At 42.8% G+C, this 18180-nt stretch overlaps 1 protein-coding gene across 5 annotated transcripts in view; it reads right to left on the reverse strand.

Annotated features, from left to right (window-relative positions):
* The window catches only part of LOC103178951 (tyrosine-protein kinase Fyn), a 146638-nt gene that overhangs the window by 52345 nt on the left and 76113 nt on the right, over positions 1-18180 (reverse strand). Inside the window, exon 3 of one of the 5 annotated variants that reach the window (XM_042333721.1) lies at positions 309-393. The exons of the other annotated variants lie outside the window; for them this stretch is intronic. The gene's annotated coding sequence lies outside the window, so the exon portion shown is untranslated. The remainder of the gene's footprint in view (positions 1-308; positions 394-18180) is intronic. 5 annotated transcript variants of the gene reach the window in all.

Here is an 18180-nt window from a genome sequence, read left to right on the forward strand (position 1 = left end):
CTTCAGAAATCTTTCATAAACCATAATAAACACAGTAATGGTGATTTACAGGTTAATATTGGAATGTGGCTATATTAAACTCTGGAGGCGGGTATGAAGCAAATAGGTGAGATGCGTTTCCAGATCAGCTACTCTGAAAATGCATCATTCATGTTCCTGTTAATAGGAAAGCATATTCATGTTCCTGTTAATAGGAAAGCATCATTCATGTTCCTCTTCACTGGTCTGGAGTGTTTTCACACTCTTCAAAAAAAAATTTCATAGAGCTGTTAATTCCTAGAACTGAATCTCACCAAGCACTCTCCTACCTTAAAATGCTATTAAAGGAAATTGTCGTCTCTGTCCCCTGTCTCTCCCCTTCACCGTAAAAGTAGAAATGTATTTACACGGCAACTGCAGATTAAAGCAAACACAGTTTCAACAACTCTGATAGAAGTTCCTCAGAAACCATACTCTTACATGCATTTCAAATAGAGAATAGAGCAGCTCCCATCAATATTTCAACTAGTAAGTCACTGCTGAGAGTGAACCAATGCCACCCAGGGCCTAGGAGGATCCAAGTTTGATTCCTGGTCTCTGCTGAGTTAGGCGACCTATGCTGAGGCATCAGTTGAACCTACAATCGACTTCAGGTGCCCTGGGTTAGGAAGGGAAACTGAGTCACTTTTGATAGCTGTGCCGTTACCACTGATGTAAGTGCCCTTGTGTGGAAGTTGGGTGAAGGCAGAACCTTACATGGTGCAGTATCCCTATGGTCAAACCTGCTGTCACTGACTAGACTCAAATCTGAACAATGGCCACATAGGCAAGTTTCCAGAGAGCATCTGCTGTCTGTGGAGTCTTGTCCCCAACACGGTTCAGTGCCTTCAGGAGAGAAGGAGGAAGCATGAAAAGAAGTGAGAGAAAAATAAGTGTAAAAAGCACTTATGACAAGATAGTAGTGAGGTCAATCCAAGTGATGAAGCTAGGTTACACAAGAATCCAAAATGTCACATTACGTTTTAAATATACAGTAAACATACTGTGGAGCTACTCACAAAGGTATTGTATTGTCTTCTGAGGCCTCATGTTTTGGTTACACATGACATGACAAGCACATTAACAATTGGACCAAAATTGTTGGCAGTTGTCTCCAATTAAATATTTAAGCTACCAGGCATGTAACAACAACATTACATTTGTATAGTGCCTTTCACATCGGGAGGACATCCCAAGGCGCTGGACAGAGTACAACATTTCAGACCCGAGCTGGGGTTTGGAGAGGGGGTAAGGGAGGGGAGGGGAAGGAGGGTGGCCGATGGCATGGTCTTGAGGCGGGACTTCAAGGAAGCTAAGCAGGGGGCGAGGCGGAGTGACTGGGGGATGGAATTCCAGAGGTTGGGGGCAGAGTGGCTGAAGGCTCTCCCGCCAATGGTGGGGCGAGTGGGTCGGGGGACGTGGAGCAGGTTGGAGCCGGCTGAGCGGAGGGAACGGGCGGGTTGGTAGGGGGTTAGGAGGTTGTAGAGGTAGGGTGGGGCGAGGCCATGGAGGGCTTTGTATGTGAGGACCAGGATCTTGAATTGGATCCTTTGAAGGATAGTGAGCCAGTGGAATCGTACGAGAATCGGGCAGATGGGGTCACGGAGTTTGGCGCGGGAGAGCACGTGGGCTGCGGAGTTCTGGATTATCTGCAGCCTGTGGAGGGAGGAGTTGGGAAGGCTGACAAACAGGGCATTTGCATAGTCGAGTCTGGAGGTGATGAAGGCATGAACAAGAGTTTCAGCGGCCTGAGGGGTGAGGTAGTGGCGGAGTCGGGCGATGTTACGGAGGTGAAGGAAGGCAGAGCAGGTCATGGCTTGAATGTAGGGGAGAAAAGACAGTTGAGGGTCGAACAAGACACGTAGGTTCCTGACTGGCTTGGTGAGTTGTAGTGTGCAACCATGGAAGTTGATGTTGCCAGAGCCTGAGGTGCTCAGGCACTGGCACCAGCCAGAGTAAAGGGGCACATGACTGGGCACATTTTACTTGGTCAAGTCCACTTATACAGAGATGATGAAAGACATCAGAATCTTTATCTATATTCACTTGAAAGATTCTCAAACCAGAACTGACTGGTACAACAACAACTTGTACTTATATAGCGCCCTCCACGCAGGGTAGTGGCTCAGAACATTTAACAGTGACAGAGCCTGACTCCGAGCTGGGGGGGTGGGGGGGAGAGTGGTGGTGGGGTGAGGGGGGAATATGGCCGCACATACAGTTGAAGAGGAAGGTTTTCAGGTGGGACTTGAAAAAGGGGAGAGAGGGGGAAAGGGAGAGATTGAGGGAGAGTGTTCCAGAATTTTGGGGCGTAGTGGCTGCAAGTGCGATCTACGATGGTGGGGCAGAGGGTGCAAGGGACATGCAGGAGGCCGGTGCCAGTTAAGTGGAGGCACCAGGTGGTATATTGGGGAGTAAGGAGGTCAGAGCGGTAGGGAGGTACCAGGGAGTGAATGGATTTGAACATGGATTTGGCTGGTATTCATTCAGTGGGAGACTAACACACCACTAAGAAACATACTGAAGGCATATTTGGCTGGAAATTAGTAGCTTTAATGCATCTGGATAGCCGATTCATTATTTAAAATCATGTTTAAAGCACTTTTTGTAGCTTCATACTCTCTAAGAGGAATCAAGCTAACTTCTACCAAAGCTCCAATGCCAATTCAGGTTGTTACATTCTGCCATGGGAGAGAAACTCAAATCAAAATTGATGAGGTGACCAAGTTGTTTTTTGGGGGTCAGCCATGCGGGAACCCATCACCATCCATAAGAGTATCCAAACCAAACTGAGAGGTCCACATACGTGTGTCACCTACACACGGAAATTTCCTGTGAGTGGAATGGAATATGCACCGTCTCCCTGGAGGGTTGGTGGAGTGGGGGGGAAGCAGGTCTGATAGGTAGGGAGGTGCGAGGGACTGGAACCTCGCATCTCCCTATCGATAACATGAAGAATTGCTGCATACCTGGATCCCGACCAGCCTGTGAGATCAGAGTTCAGATAGTTCAGAGGATACAAGAAAGTTAATTTCAAAGGCCAACTGGGAGACTGCAGGAGAAACACTCATTACAAATAATCCAACAAGTAACACCCTATACAATATTTTCAAATGTATCAATTGCAGTCTGTACCAGAGCTTTTTTCTTTGTCACAACAGCTTTATTTTTTAATATGTGCGAATTCCTCTTGCGTTTGCTGTACTGAGAAAGCCCGACTCTTTTACTGGACCTTCGGTAATTAAAACAAAATATCCACACATGGAAATTTCAGGTCCTACTGGGAACTAAATCTGATCTGCAATGATCATAAAGAAGGGCCTAGATTCTTTTAATATAAAGAACCGTTAGTTTAGGTAAAGAATAAAAAGACTAATTAAAGGCACTGGGATAAGCAGCTGTATTAAGGAAAGTTAGGGAAGTTAGTTTTTTCTTCTTCAAAACAAATCAAAGATTAATAAAGTTGGCCTGGTTGAAAATGGTCACAAGGCTGTCAGCAGTTACACTTGGCCAGTGCTATTCTCATCACAAATGAAAGACGCGATCCCACACTGCTAGGATTGATGGGATGTTGAACAATTACTAATGATACCTTTCACTTTGCTTGTACTGTCACCACCATCATCGGGGGTTAAAATTAGACTTAAACACATAAGCATCTCAGGATAATGTAATGTACATTTTAGTCTATCAAATCTTTTTGGAAAACCAGCGCAAAATAATTTAATTTGTAGAATACTATACAATTACAATAACATGCGTTTTAAAAATTAATTGCACAAGGCTGTCTCTTCCTGATTTACGTGTTGATGAAGTCTTAAAAATGCTAAATCACTATGCGATGTTGCACCACTTTCAAATTTCAGGCTACCTCCATATGTCAAGTAGATTCAGAACCAAAGAATTAATCAACATGTCCCAGGTTAGGTTTTCCACAAACTGCAGTAACTCATTAAAATATTAATAAAACTCACTGAAAACAGCACACAGTGTCATTTATCACCAAAGCAGATTACCTACGTACAGCAGTGATGTAAATAGTGCTCAAAAAACCTCTCCCAGGAATGGTTGCTGATGGAGGAACTGAATTGTATATATAAAAAGTCACCAGTGCCACTCCAACTATGTCTAAAAACAGCATCCGACACACTATCTAACAGGAATGAACAAATTCCATTCAACCCACACACTTCCTCAATTATTAATGGGGATGAAGTTCATTTCATTAGAAATGATCATCATTCATCATGGACATTATTTCCCCTCTGCAGTTTAATTGCTGTACTACAGTTTGTTTGGGGCTGGGTGGGGGGCCTTATGTAATGATCTATTTTTAAGGGATCCAGAGAAATGTTTTGCCTCTTTCTGCGCCTGCAGGTACACCATATGCCATCGTTGCCATTTTTTTCTGGGCCTCCACCACGTGGGACATCAAGAAGGCTCAGAACTTCAGCCCCTTTAGGAAAACAACTAATCAAGTTTTAATTAATTAATCTCTTTGACTTTATAATCTAGACAATGCTTTTTCTAAATGGGGATAGAGTGGGTCAGGAGACCGAATCAGGCTTACACCTGATCTAGTACTGAAAGTAAGCATATCTGGCTTGGCACAAAGCATTCGCTGGCAAGTGTCCCCTACCTACCTGCCCGTACCCTCCGTTCCTCTGGCTCCGGTCTGCTCCACGTCCCCCGCCCCAATCGCCCTACCATCGGTGGTCGGGCCTTCAGCCTCTCAGCCCCCAGGCTCTGGAACTCTATCCCCCAGTGCCTTCGCCGCTTCCTCCCTTTCCTCCTTCAAGGCCGGTCTCAAGACCTTTCTCTTTGACCGTGCCTTCAGCTCCCCTCTCGACTCTCTTCCCCCTCCTCGCTCCCTCCCTTCCCTCCCCTTACCCTGACCATTTCCCCCCTCCTCGCTCCCTCCCTTCCCTCCCCTCACCCTGACCATTTCCCCCCTCCTTGCTCCCTCCCTTCCCTCACCCTGACCATTTCCCCCCTGCTCGGGTCATGACCCAACTGTGCAGCGCCTTGGGACGTCCTCCTGACGTGAAAGGCGCTTTATAAATGGAATCTTGTTGTTGTTGTTGTTCCTCTTCCAAAGACAGATCCAAACTACCTGGTAAAACTATTAACTTGGGGTTGTTCCCAAGTCTGCTCCAGTAGAGTCAATGAACTTCTGGACAACCCTGATATCAAACTCCTCATCAGATCACAAGTCCACTTTTAACACAGAACTTCCTAGACGATTGCAGTTCACTTCCTGCACATGTGTTCACTGGCCGATCTGTGCTGACTCATTATAACAGAACGGATTTTGGGGGATTTGCAGCACTGCCTTACAATAAAACTAAGCCTTGCATTTGATATAGTTTCTTATCAAGTCATCCGAGACATCTCAAAGCTCTTCACAATATATACCGTAAAGGGATTTGACCTTATATTTTGTGGGTGAAACACAGCATCCAGTTTGTGCACAACAATGTCCCACAAACAGCCATGGAGTGAGTGACCAATTTTATTTGGGGGATAGTTGGCCAGAACAACAACAAAATTACATTTATATAGTGCCTTTCAAGTTGGGAGGATGACTGGGAGAAACTCCCTTCTCTTTTCAAATAGTGCCATGGGATCCTTAACATCCACCTGGACAGGCAGACAGGATCTGGATATGACGTCTCATCTGAAAGATAGCACCTCTGACAATGCAACAACTCCCAGCACTGAATTGGAGTTCGCTTAGACTATGTGATTTATATAACCGGGTCACTCTGTGGTTTGAAATACTAGCATGTTTCAAGAGGCTTTTCTGTTCAAAAACTCTGAACCTTTTCATAAAAAACTCAAGACTCTTTAATTGACGAGATATTTCATTAGTTTACTTGCGAGAAAAAATTCCCTATCCAAAGTTCTGAATCTGGAGATGCTGTGTGGTAGAGAAATCCATTCTGTGCCCTCACACCTGGGACTCTGTTTTCCATCTTCCACTGTACTCGCCCCCAGAGATGTCGTGACTGTGTGCAAGCTGTAGCTTAAAAATACCATGCAATAATTGTCAGTGGGAACTACACCCACTGCTGAAATCAACCACAACAAAGCTACGCTCTCTCTACACAAGTCCTGTTGTTTATGCGTTATTCTCATTGAACATATCCAAAATCCTACCTTTCCAATTCTTAAAACAAGCACTATTTTTGCTTGAATCATAACTTTGTAAGTTCCCTGCACTTTAAAAAGTCTGTACCGTCTGCGTAAAGCATATCAAGATGTTGCTCTACATTAATACAATAAATAATAATCTTTGCATTTGACATAGCACCTTTCACGTTGGGAGGATATCTCAACAACAACTACGAGCACTTATATAGTGCCCTCCATGCAGGATAGTGTCTCAGAGCGCTTAACAGTGGCAGAGCCTGACTCTGAGCTGGGGGGAGGGGGAGGTGGCCGTAAGCACGGTCGAACAGGAAAGTTTTCAAGCGGGAGTTGGAAGAGGGGAGAGAGGGGGTAAGGCGGAGGAATTGAGGGAGAGTGTTCCAGAGTTTTTGGGCATAGCAGCTGAAAGCATGACCTCCAATGATGGGGCAGAGGGTGTGAGGAATGAGCAGGAGGTCGGTGCCAGTCGAGCATAGGCGCCGGATGGTGGATTGGGGAGTGAGGAGGTTGGAGAGGTAAGGAGGTGCCAGGGAGTGAATGGTTTTGAACACGAGTGTGAGGATCTTGAAGTCGATCTGTTCGGTGATGGGGAGCCAGTGAAGCCTGTCAAAGTACTTCACCTGATTTATTGTAATGTATGACTGCTTTTATATGTGAACCCGGCAGCCAATTTGTGCAATATCTCACAAGCAGCTACAAATAAATAAAATAAGTAATCCTTGCATTTTATATAGCGCTTTTCACGTCTTCTGGATATCTCAATCCCTTCACAGAATATACTGTAAAGTGAACTGACTGTATATTTGTGGGTGAAACGGCAGCCAATTGCGCACAGCAGTGTTCCACTAACAGTCGTGGATTGAAGTGACCAATTTCTTATTGGTTTTTTTTCTTGAGGGATTATTATCAGGCATGTGGAGCAAGGAAACTTGCCCAAGGTTTTGCCCTACCAGGAATCAAACCCAGGTCTCTCGCTTGCGAGGCAAGTGCTCTAACCATTGATATACAAGACTTCTGTAAACATTCTTGCAAATGACGTAAACATTCAATTCTCTCTGGGGGATTGTTGGCCAGGACACTGCAAAAAAATCCCTTCTCTTTTCGAACAACATCATTAATATCCACCTGAACAGATAGGCTCCCTCAACACAGTAATGGCGTGTCAGCCAAGACTGAGTTCAAAATCTTGATATGATATTCTGATTTGGAGCCGAGAGTGCTACCAACTGAGCCAAGCTGACATTGTGAAGAGTGGTATGTAAATAAAAGTTACAGCACTTATCACTGAAATTCAGTGACAGAACTGGCAATTCTGGCAAAATGCCCCTTTTAACAGTTGACTGTGTCCTCTACTGATGTTAGCCCTGAAGATGTCCATGGCTCATATTACTGCCTTCTGAGTTTGAAGAGAAGTACAGAGGATGGAACAATAAAGCACATTTATACACTTTTTGGTCTAAATCTTTTTTTAAAATATCAACTAATTTCTCAAATAATTATATTTAAGAAGAAAATGTCTCAGTCTTAGCTTTAAGACTATTGCTTTAAAATGTAAGATTGTGCAGAAGATTCTTAAAAGTGTATGATGTCTCTGTTTGTGTATTACCCTGAAAAAAGACAGCAGAAAGCAATTCCAACTTAAAGACTAAATTTAGTAATGTTCCTAATTTCACCAGTGCTTAGTGCTAAGTTCATCAAAAATTTCAGACCGCAGCAGTACAAATGAAAGCAAACAGGTCAATGACAGGAATACCAAGACACCACATCCTTCCCACATACAGCTCCTCCCATGCGACACTCTCAAAAGAGGGCAGCATACATCAAATGAGCTGGTTCTTACATGAACGACGAGGGAAATGAGCTAAAAGTGCCTTTGACATGTGAACATCAATGCTTGGCTTTAGTGTTGCAGCAAATATTAATGTTGGCAGGTTCCCTTCCCCGCCAACCAAATCAATCAAACTTGTGTCATAATACGATAAGCAGGTCCTAAATCCCAGGCAACAAGTGTTAAGAGGCTGGCTCTGGAACGCTCAGACTTCAGGGCATTTTTTAAACATATAAAGTGGTGGGAAGATCCCCCGAGGAATACCCCAACAGTAATTTCAAAATTGCCCACCAGTAAATTGTCCTTCCATAATAATAATAAAGGTAATGGCGATTTTGTTGACAGTTGCCAAGCTGTCACCATTTAGGCGATGACGTTATCGTATATGTAGCGAGACCTAATCAGACTGGCTTCTGTTACATCACGCATCTAGAACATGGCAGCTAAAGGTAACTGTAACACTGGCCTATTTTATATTGTTTTTTTATACTCACTTGATGTAGGATAAAAGTGCCCCTTTGAGTTCAGGGCCCACCAGTGACAATTCCTTAAACAATGCCCTGTGCAGAACTTAAATCTTCCATGCCAGTTCTGCACTGCAGACAAAACACTTTTCCTTACTGGAAAGGTTGTTTTAATTATCATTTTTCAAATTAGTGAATGGTAAGAGCAAGCCCTGGGGAGGAGCGATTAAGGAGCAGCTGCAGCATTGATTTGCTTATTTAAAGTATGATTGTAATCCCCAGGAAAAAAAAAGCATGCACCATGCAGCAATCTATTTTGCCATCACGGCACCTAACTCAACAGATGGAATGCAGCATGTCGATGTCATGCTGTCCGTTGATCAGCAACACCACATGTGGCTAAACCCAAGCCACAGCATGCATGGAAACGTAAACAAAGAGAAAAAAAATCAAGAGCCCTGAGCTGTTTCAGCGGGACCGACCCCACAAATCAGACAGCAAGTTCTTGGGCTGATATGACAAAAATTCAATTGAACCAGCGTTACTCTCAAGTAAATTTGAAGACTCAAAGGAAATATTGCTGATCCATAAATGTAGCACACATACAACATAGATCAGTAAACTAGTAATGTATTCATTGGTCATTCATCTGCTAGATATTTGTGGGACCTTGCTGTGTGCAAAATGACTGTTGCATTTGCTTGCGAAAACAGCTGATGAGTTTTTTTCCTTCTCTTTAAAATGTAATGTGCCCAAATTATGATGATAGGTTAAGTATTCTGAAGGGATGAGATTGGATGGACCAAAGGGCTTTCTTCATCCAGAGCTATCATATGATCTATCTACACATTCTCAATTGGGTCTACAGGACTCCACAAACCAACCTATTGATGGCTTGGGTTCCAGTTGATTAATCCCTATGCACTGGTTAAAGTCAAAGAATAACATAAAAATGTACATAATCTCCCTCTCAGAACCAGGGCCCCGACTATGCATAATTTGGGGAAATTCTTAATCTGAGACTTAATTAGGAAGCCAGTAACATTAATTAATAAAGCTAAGACTATGGGAGATTTGAAGCCCCAGATGTCTGAACCATATAACTCTTTTGAAAAAAATTCTGTTCTTATTGTTCCTTCTTTCTCTGTTCTTTTCAGTTGAAGTGTCTTCTTATCAAGTTCTTCTCCTCTATCCCCCGCACTGTCTCGTGCGGTGTTCCTCAGGGCTCTGACCTTGGTCCCTCCTCTTCAATATCTATACGCTCCCTCTTAGTGACATCATCTGCAGACATGGGGTCAACGGATGACACCCAACTCTACCTCTCTGCCTCCACCACTGACTCCAGGACCACTGCTGTCCTGACTGAATGTCTGTCAGACATCAAGTCCTTGATGAGAGCTAACTTTCTACAGTTGAAGGTCAACAAAACCAAGGCTCTCCTGATTGACTCCCAACAGCGCCTCCTCACCTCAGGCACTGACAGCATCACCATCCATGGATGCACAGTCCACCTCATTCTCACAGTCCGGAACTTTGTCATCTTGTTTGACCCTTAACTGTCCTTTCAATCCCACATCCATGCCATCCCCCACCTCTGAAACATCGCCCAGCTCCGCCACTACCTCACCCCTCAGCCACTGAAACCCGCATTCACGCATTCATCACATCTAGGCTCGACTCCACCAACTGTCTGCTTGTTGGCCCCCCCAAATCTTCCTTCCAGAACTCTGCAGCGCATGTCCTCTCCTGCAGCAGGTTCAGTGACTCCATCGCTCCACCCTCGCCCAGCTCCACTGGCTTCCCATCCCCCAGAGGATAGAGTTCAAAATCCTCATCCTCACTTTCAAGGCCCTCCATTGCTTTGCCCCCTCCCTACCTCTGTGACCTGCTGACCCCATATCAACCTGTCCACCTCCCTCTGCTCAGCAGGCTCCAGCCTGCTCCATGTCTCCCATCCGCCCCATAATTGCCACGTTCCCTTCTCTTGCTCACCCCTTGCCTCCTTCAAAGCGCATCTCAAAACCTTCCTCTTCGTCCGAGCCTTTGGCCACCCTCCTATCCTCCCTGCCCTTCACCCTCCCCAACCCCCAGCTGAGTCCAAATCCCTGACTGTCCAGCGCCTTGGGATGTCCTCCCGACGTAAAAAGTGCTGATGAGAGCCAATCAGGCTACACAAATATAATATTGTATTGTAGACAAGTGCTGGCTAAGTAAGTCTGTATTCAATCAATAGTGCGTTTTCAGGTTTTTCCTCAATGAACATTTTTTGATTTATGGCATAACTCATGAAATATTAAATCAAGACAATTATTTTGATGGCCGACCATAAAGATTGACCACCACTGTCCCAGAGTGTGGACAGATCTCTCAACCTGCTCCGTTGTTAAATTTATGGTAATTCTCTTCAATTCAATTCCCACTTGTCTCTCAATCTCTTAATATCCTTACTTTCCAAGATGCTATCTTTCTTTGAACACCTCAATTGACTGTAATTGGCAGAGTCTGTTCTATATTCTCAGGTCCCTTTGTGGATCATTAACTTCATTCCCCAGACAGCAGAGGGCTGGTTGCATTTTAAAAAAAACAACACCATTGCGAGGCTGGTATGGTGGTTATTCTGGAAGGATGAGATCAGACGGGCCAAAGGGCAATCTTCATCTAAATTTCTCTTGTGATCTTTCCTCCTCAGCCTGTACAGTGTCAATTTAATACGAGGCATGGGAGATTAATGCACATACTGGTGAAGATTTCACATTGGAATTAACACCAATTGACTAATGGATCTATCAACAGAAATAGAAGTTACTGAAACCAGGCAATGTTGCACATCACCAGATGATCCACAGTGGGATCCTGGAAATGGTAGACAATGTACAATAATCTCATGGAATTCTCAAGAAGATTTCTTCCTTAGATAGGATTTATTAGCTGCAGTAAAATTACTAGTACAACAACAACAATGCCAACAATGTAAATAACATGCATGAAATTCCAACAACTATCAATCTGAGTTATGGCTAAGGTCTCAACAATTTTATAGGATATTTGTAGCTTATTTTTAAAATTAATTTTTTAAAAAAATACAAAAGTAATAATAATAATCCTTGCATTTGATATAGCGCTTTTCACGTCGGGAGGACGTCCCAAAGCGCTTCACAGAACACACTGTAAAGTGAATTGACGGTATATTTGTGGGCAAACGCAGCAGCCAATTGCGCACAGCAATGTCCCACAAACAGTCATAGATTGAAAATGACCAATTTATTATTGTTTTTGGAGGGATTATTATTAGGCGTGTGGAGTAAGGAAACTTTCCCAAGGTTTCACCCTGCCTGGAAATGAACCCAGGTCTCTCGTTTGCAAAGCGAGTGCTCTAACCACTGAGCTACAGGACTCCTCTAGTACTTTCAGAATGAACAAGAATAATTAATTAATTATTTACTTAATACAAAAAGTAAACCGTCCCTTTCAATTGTGATTTAAAAATAGGATTTCTCGGACTATATTAGCAATTCAAGGCAAATCATGACTAGGAAACAAATCCTGTTTATACACTCGCTAAATGTCACTGAAGAAACATCATTCAGCTAAACAGACACATTTTGGGAAATGGATAAGGGTCAGTGGACAAGATGGGGACAATGTAGTCATTTGCCCTAGTGTTGTCACAGTACAAACCACAACTGTGTTAGCACAGTATTAACACAGCACTGAAAGAGTGTGCTAAATGCATGCAGTATGAAATAATTTCAACATTAGTAAGAGTTAAACAATGTAGTTTATTATGTAGTTTCAAATGGGATTGCTTAATAATGGAAACTTCTTCCAGTAACAGGACACATGGTACACCTGTGGAAACTGCCCTGATGGTAGACAATAAAAATAATGCTTGCTTATTTTTATACAGTGTCTATGATGTTGAAAATGTCTCAGAGTGCATTACATAGTTTCTGTGAAGTGTAGTGACTGTGTAACTGTAGAAGAATACGGAAGCCACTTTACGTGCAGCAATGTTGCACAAACAGCCATGAAGTGAATGACCAATTTTATCGAATAATTGGTGGCCAGGACAAGACCAGGGTATGAATTCAACATTGTGACAAGCAGTAAAGAGGGAGGTTCAGAATAACGTATTCTCTCAGAGGGTTGTCAGAGTATGGAATGATTTGGCGTGGCTGATTTTTAGAGCAGAGATGATTGGGGCATTAAAAAAAGAATTAGAATGCAAACGCATGCAGAGGAAGGATATTAGAGTGTAAAGAGTAGGGAATTGAGATTAGCATAGACTACTTCTTGAAGGAGCAAACGCCAACCTCAAAATAGTGGGCTGATTGGCCTCCTAATGTGGCATACACCTTTATGGTTCTTCACAGGTTTGTATGTCTGGTTTTGATGGAGTTTCACAAGTTGTTGCTGCATTTAGTTCAAAGAGTGAACATTTAAATTCCTGTCACTTATTGTGCAATGTAGCATTTTGAATCAATTACACACCACACACATGATCTACATACATTTGAAAGGATCATGTATAGAGGTAGCACATAAAGCAGCTTTTGCAAGAATTTGTTCTATCCGACAACCCCTCCCACGACATCTCACCAATGTCTTTTTCCGTGTAACAAAATGAGAAAAGGAAAGATGTAGAAAGATGTAGTCAGTTTAATCATGGCCAGCTCACAGGAACAGGAAGGTCTCTGTTCCATCCAGGCAGCATCTTAAATTGACTGCGCTTATCTGAGGAACAGTTGTTGTGGGTAAAACTGGCCTGCTTCCGAGGGGTCAGGGGGCAGCTGGCAGATCCATAAGGAACTGCATTAGCACAAAGCTCCTCTTTGGACAGACGTCATCAAAACTCTTCACTGCCATGAATCAAGAAGGCAGGTTCACCCTCTGAGCCTCCACAGACGAGCATTTTGCTGCTTTTACAAATACTGGAGAGCTGCTAAGTCAGGTAGCTCTGGGCTCACTTCACAATCTTTGTATGCTAAATAGCAGCTCGCTATGTACGCTTCAAGCAAGAAAATCTCTTCTGTAAGAAATGGGCAGTGCCCACACATGATTTACTCCAACAAATTTTACAAACTACCAAACGTTGATGGAGCAAAAGCAGACGATGTACACCAAGCTGCTCTACTTAGAATTTTTAAAAATGCATTATATAAGGGGACAGGCAATCCTCTTTGCTGTTGTTACCATATGTATTCAGAGGTCTTGAGTTTATTGGTACAACATACAACTATTTTACAATATCTTATTAATCAGATGCTAAACTGGGTATGGAAAAAAAAATTTATGAACAAAATCCATTAGAGATTTAATGGTAATGTGCTGTGGTTTCATAAATATCAGTGATGCCGATTAATTCTGGGAAATTTAGTACAACTATTTGAAGAAACCGGTTTAGCATTATTTATGTTCAAGTGCAAAATGCTACATGATCAAAGGAATCCGATAGCTCAAGTGACTTGAGCACTTGATCCCCAAACAAGAAGCTAAAGCATTGATTCCCAACAGAGACTGACACTCAAACCAGCTTCCATCAGTTTGGAATGCTAAATCCAACGCTGTGTCGGAATAAGGCAGCTCACCCTGTGAAGGGAAGAGTAGCTCTGTTAGAATGGACACCATCTGAGTAGCTCTATCTAATGTCGCCCATCAGCTCTGTCTAAATGTCACCCTCTGCTGGACAATTGTAAAACAGCTCTGGCATCAATCACCGAGAATCCGTAGTAGAAGGTAGTGCACAATGCTGGGAGTAAACCCACTGTTTTATGTTAAACCATACAATATGCATTGTAAAATCATCTGGTGAACAGTTGTGTGACAAGTTTCAGCTTTACCATATGAATAATGCTCTTATAAGTGTGGGTAACTGATCTGCATCCCTGCTAGGCACATAATCTCCAAGATTGACAGGAAGTTGTACAGAGGTAATTCATTATACTACGCTGCGTCAACCAAACTGTATTTGTGATGGACTGATCCCTCTCTGTAAAGGGCAGATTCTGAGAGCCATACTAAAACCACATTGAAGCAAGGACTATGTGACGATTTCTAAAAAAAAAGCCATGAACAGAGAAGTTCAGGAATCATTTTTACCGTATCAGAGAAGGGTTAAAAATGAAGAAATTCAGGAATGAGAGCCTAATGTAATGGGACAATGTGCTATTATTTCAACTTAGGCTCAATAGACCCAAACAGGAAATCAAGACTCCTTGGGTAGGACTCTTCCAGCACGTGAAAGGCGCTCTATAAATTTAATTTTGTTGCTGTTGTTGTTCCATACCTCCTGATGACAGGTGGAGTCTGAATGGCAATGGTGGAGATCTAAGAGCAGAAGTGTAGCCTGCCCTCTAAGCCGCGGGCTATATAATAACATAGAATAATCTGTGCATTTCATGTTACAAGGATGTCTCAAAAGTATTTCACAGCATATACTGTAAAGTGGATTGTCTGTATTTGGTAGATCAATGCAGTGGCCAATTGTGCACAGTAGTGTCCCACAAAGAGCATTCAATCCTTTTGGAAGGACACTAACTGCTTCGAACATTGTAAAAATTGTCCTCGAGTATAATAGAATTATCTGCCCTCAAATATTTTCCTTTAGAAAGATGACTTTACTTAATAAATTGAATTAGCATTGCAGTTCAGTTCAAACTTCTGCCCCTGCCCTTATCAGAGGAGAAAAAAACCTAATGCTAGGCATAGTTAACTACATTGTGAAGTGAAATGGAGTGAGGCATAGACTCTATCTTTGAGCAAACAGTGATGTTGTTTAGGAATTTGCTGGTTATTGTTGGACTGGTTCCTTATAATAAAGAACCCTTCTTTGTATGTGTGTGTGGGTGGGGAGGGGGTGGTACGGAGGAAAGAGAGAGAAAGAGGTAAAAGATGGCCTGGGAAGAGGAGGGAATTTCAACCCACCAGCCACCATAAGAGTTTTGAACAAAACACTGCAGTCTGGGCCCACTTTCCCAGTGAGAAAGTGGCCAATGTGAGAACTGGTGTGGAAGCTCATGTGGAGGTTGGCCTGTGACTGCCTTGCAAATTGATGAAGTCAGAGTCCTACTGCTACTGAATGACTTATTTGTATTAGGATCGTTGATAGATGCGGGAATTGGCAGTACATCAACTCCCGAACAACAGAACAAAAGGCGCCAACATTTTTGCAGTGTGTACAGGGGAGTATTTCTGATTCGAATGCTATACGTGTACAGGAGAACTTCACAAAGCACTTACCCTGAACTGGTTGCTGGTTCTCCTTTACACATCCAGCAATTCCCAATTACATTCCAGTGTTGCACTGTATTGGTCAGCCTTCAGCAGCTTATTTATTTTGCAAACGGCCTGCAATTTAAAGGTTAATCAGCAAGCTGCTGAGTTATTTACCACTCAATTGGTCTGAATTAGGGGTTTGGCTTTAACCTGTTACATACCAGTTTGCACTGCCTGCTGGAGAAACAGTTTTGAGAATGCTCAGTGGTGTTCTGGTGGTATGTGATCGCAGTTTAAGGGATTCATCAGCAAGTCCTTGGTGGGTTTGCCCCCTACTCATGGATTGAAGGGAGGAGGGGTGGATATCATTTGGATACATGAAAGAACTGATCCAAAACTATAATTTGTACAATATATTTGTTTATCTCCCATTGCTCCACAACGCCTTAACTCAGGGTGGTCCAAATTTTTGGCTGCCGTGGGTGGCATTCCTTATTTGAGAAAGGTCCACAGGCCGGAGCCAGCGTGGGTCAGCTGGCGGCCTGTATGCCACCTGTTGGGACCGCACAGAAACTCACAGGACCAGAAAAGACCATTGTGGTCCAAAGGACAAAAGTAATCATTCACTACTCCTCATAAATCCAAGTAGAATAAATAGTCCAAAAACCCAAATGAACAAAGAAATGTAATACAATACTGTATAATATAACTCAACAATATTATATAACAATACAATTGAAAGGCGAGTCAATGCTTCGCTTGCATTGAGTGCCAACGGCAGGGACCTGAGAACTATTTAGGACAACAGAAAAATTTGATTGCCCACAAATGCATAATCTCTACCACGTCAATTGCAAGAATTGTTAAATCCAGTGTGTCACCTTTTGAAAAGTGCGTGCCTTTAAAGTGAGTTTGACTTCTGTGCTCTGAGAGAAAGGGTGAGCAACCATGCACATAGCACAAATGATGTATGGGTAAGTACACCAACATCCCACACTTCCAATTTTCCCAAATTGAGTTTATTGAGGATCAGAGATCAAGAATCTAGACCCACGTTATTATGATTTCATGCTTTGTGGTTTCCCTCTTCCAGTGAACACCCGAGCTGAGGTTGCAGCAATGAAGAATGAGCAATCCTGAATAATTCAGTTGCTGATAAGGTTCAGTTCACCTTGCAGTTATTGAAGCTTTATTGGCACTGCTGTCAGAGTCCTAACAACTGGACAGCGGTCAGTTCTCCACCTTCCTGATCTACAACAAATTATATGTTGCTGTGCAGGTGGGAGAACTGGCCTCTGTATTTGTTTGTTGGCTCAGTTGTTGGAGACAACCTCTGGGATAGGTGACTGCAATTATTCCATAAAGATTGTGCTGGTGTTTAGTTTTAACATGTAATTCATGCTGCGTTTGTGCAGTCAATAGGAACTCATGCATGATGCGCCATGGCTCCATTGCTGGGAGGTGGCTAGGGAATTGGGTGCGTGTGTGAGGGAGTGGGGGGTGTGCTGCTGAATTAGTCATAGGCGTTCAGTTTGCTAACTTAAGCCACGCCCTGCACTTGAGAATAATGATTACAGGACAAGTGTCCTGAGAATCCCTGTGCTTTGGCAGAGCTGACATTACCACTGGCCTTTTGACAAGAAGTACAAGAGATACGAGCAGGTGAATGCCCAAGAGGGATTGAATTGTTCATAAAAATTGACAGCATGAATGAAGTCCTGCAGAGAACCAGTGTAGCTACAGCTGTCACTGGGGAGTACAGCCAGCCGTCTTGCCAGTTTACCAATGGCTGGAAGGACATTTCATTCTTCTCCAATTTCTATAGAAAGCACTGCCAGAAGGCAATAAATACAGGATGGTTTGAGGGATTTAAAAGGGCGGTAGATAGGTATTTGAGAAATTAGGGTATTAAGGGATGCAGAGAAAGAGCAGGGAAATTGGATTAAAAATATTAAGAGGCCCCATGATCCACAGAATGGTAGAGCAGCCTTGAAGGGTTGAATTGGCTGCTCCTGTTCCATAATGTGCCATTTTCAAACAACACTGAGACAAGCTGACTGTTTTCTACATGTTTTATCACTACCTAAGTTTAAAACCCATTCTTAACCTTTCATCTTCTGCCAAGTTCCAGTGCCCAATTTGGAATATGGGAACAACTTTTTTCACAATAAAAGTAATTTTACTAAAAGAAAGAACAAGCATTTCTATAAAGTCTGATCATGTCTGAGCGGCTCAAGAGAGTACTTCACAAGTAATTGCCATCAATTGTAGTTACTGTTTCTGCAAGCAAACTTCTATTTGTGCCAAAAAAAGGCACATGAACAAACAATGGCTCTTCAGTCTCGAGAGAAGATAAATTATTTGGAAGGGACTTCATAGTATATAATATTTTAAAATGGGATTGAAAATAATAATAATAATCCTTGCATTTGATATAATGCCTTATCAAGTTTTCGAGCCATCTCAAAGTGCTTCACAGAATACACTGTAAGGTGAATTGACTGT

Source organism: Callorhinchus milii, unplaced genomic scaffold (genome assembly GCF_018977255.1).
Source record: "Callorhinchus milii isolate IMCB2004 unplaced genomic scaffold, IMCB_Cmil_1.0 Scaffold3, whole genome shotgun sequence".
NCBI lineage: Eukaryota > Metazoa > Chordata > Chondrichthyes > Chimaeriformes > Callorhinchidae > Callorhinchus > Callorhinchus milii.